The sequence below is a fragment of the Agelaius tricolor genome, unplaced genomic scaffold, assembly GCF_023055355.1.
Source record: "Agelaius tricolor isolate 1412-34295 unplaced genomic scaffold, bAgeTri1.0.p SCAF_9, whole genome shotgun sequence".
NCBI classification, from domain to species: Eukaryota; Metazoa; Chordata; class Aves; order Passeriformes; family Icteridae; genus Agelaius; species Agelaius tricolor.
This window is the reverse complement of record NW_027269269.1, coordinates 2,386,619-2,389,094: the sequence shown is the minus strand read 5'-3', so window position 1 is coordinate 2,389,094 and position 2,476 is coordinate 2,386,619.

Here is a 2,476-nt window from a genome sequence, read left to right as displayed (position 1 = left end):
TGAGTGACCTGCTTCAGCAGCTTTTTTCAAACCCCAATTCACTCATTTGTGTGGGATGCTTTTCTGCTACTTTATTTATGGGATTACATAAATGAGCCATTAAAAATGTAAATCTTCAGAACAGTTGAATAATACAGATTTAAACAATAAGCTCAGGGCGGTACAGTACAGAAACTTCCCCGAACCAGCAGTACTGCACCATCGTGGCTATGGCAACAATAGTGGGCTAAGGGAAAGAGAGAGCAAGGAGGAAAATAAAACGTCCCGGCATTGTTACAGTCACTGGCACCACAGAAAGATTAGGGATTTTTTTTTTCAGAGTATTAGAACAATAATGAAGATGTGTCATTATGCACCACAAAGGAGACCATGCCATCCCTCACATAGTGCAGGTGTCAAAACAATCGGACTGGCCACAGAATTGAGTTTAAGTGAAGTTTGTCGTACCTCACCACAAAGCATTTAACCCTTCCAGGGCCAGAGCCAACTACAGCTGTGCCATGGCTAGCACAGGCTCTCTTCCTCTCTCCTGTGCCATTAGGCATCTGCTCTGTGCATCCTTTTCCATCAGCAGCAGCAATGGAGCTGTACACTTTGTACCTTGCTGAGGATGAATTGGCTGCAGGTTTTATTTGGCTTTCATTGTGTTTATATCATGTTAAAGTACTTGGTGAAGCAATAACACGGAGAAGAATTGTACTGAGGTTTAGTTAAATCCCTCAGCAAGCTTCTCTCTGCAAAGGATAAAAACATGGAAGTAGCTTCTAAGCTCTGCTAAGTTCAAAATATCTGAGCTACTATAGCAGTCTACTGATTTTCCCAGTTCAGAGGTGTATTTTAGCTGTTATATAACAATATTAATGTGACAACTGTAGTGAGAAAGATGTGCACACCTTGCAAACAAACTCTGAGACACATCAGTGTTCTTCCTAGAACCAGATTACACCATGTGTTGTGCTATTTCAGTAAGCTTTTCCTATCATTAACTTCTGGAATTGAGTAGGTATTTTATGTAGGTAAATTTGGGAGAGTAAATCTGGGAATTCATATAAAAGGCATATAACCTCTCTATTTCAGAGGTCACCACTCCCTGAAGTTTAGTATTTCTAACCTAAAGGCAAATGTGTACCTCTACCATCCTAATTCCTACGCTGTAAGAAGGGCAAAGTTGCTGCCTAGTGAGTCACAACTCCCTTGCAAGAACGACCATGATCCCACCAAACCAAAGCTGTGTTTATAGGTCTGACCACGATGGAAACAGCTGAATAAAGATACAATATTCTGAATTGCTTGGGCTTGTAAAGCTTATAAATTAAGCATCTTGGGGGGGGAAAAAGAGCAGTTAAATTCTTCTGCAAATAATGTAACTAGGCAAGGTGTGAAATGGCTTCCAAGTGAAGTTTTCCACAACAATGGTTTTTCATGTATTGCTGTACTTAACTTACCTTTAAGACACCCTAAGAACTACAGGACTTGGTTTGTATTTCTTTTTTTTATCTGTGCAAATCCATAAACCAAAGAGTTACTGTGAATTTATGCTGGTGCAAGTTTGAAGTGAAGCTGTTTTGTAGTCTATTTTATCCTTAAAGTTCAATATCCTTTGCTTATTTTTGCTACCTTTCCTTTCTGAAGGCTGTTGACATTAGTTCATCAATATCATAAAGAGTTTTTTAGCATTATTATGACACTCAGCATTCAACCTAGCATCACAGAGGAGGTGAAGTTGGAAGGCATCTCTGGAGGTCACTTGGTCCAAACCACCTCCTCAAGCAGGGCCACCTAAAGCTCATTGACCAGGACCATGTCAAGAAGACTTGAAAATATCTCCAAGGAGTTATGAGTATCTCCAAGCATCACACTGTGATGATTTGTTACTGGTTCAACTGCTTACTGGCAACAGTGTGACTGATTTCACTGTTGTAGGTAATGGACACCATAAAAGCATGCCAACTCCCTAATATTTTGTACTGTAATGGGACCAGAAGAATTCCTGGTAGTGGAAATGGGAAAACATTTAAAGAATACAATGATCATCAATTATGCTAGCATAAAGATTTTTGTTTTACTAATGGTGGCTCTCTCAGTGGGATTGTTTTTTAGGCTTGGAGGAAGAAAAAGATTAAATGGGAAATTTGATTTATTGGCAAAATAGAGAGGCCACAAGAGCACAGAATGCAGACAGCTTTATGCTAATGAAGAAAGTCTTCCTCTGGGAAGGAAGATATGCATATGAGCCTTTTTGAGATCACTGGATTGGTCTCAGGGCAGAATTGGGGTTGTAGTATAGATGGGTCTTGCTCTCAGTCCAAGAGGTGGTGTTTCCAGATGTTCTGCCTTGTTGTGTGTGATTAGTTACAGGTGGTTACAGTATTGGTTTGTGAGCCGTGGGCACTCAGAGGGCAGGTCATGGACTCCAGCCCCATCCATGGACTGCAGCCCCGTAGGTGGGCAGCACATCAGCAGGGGTGCACATGTT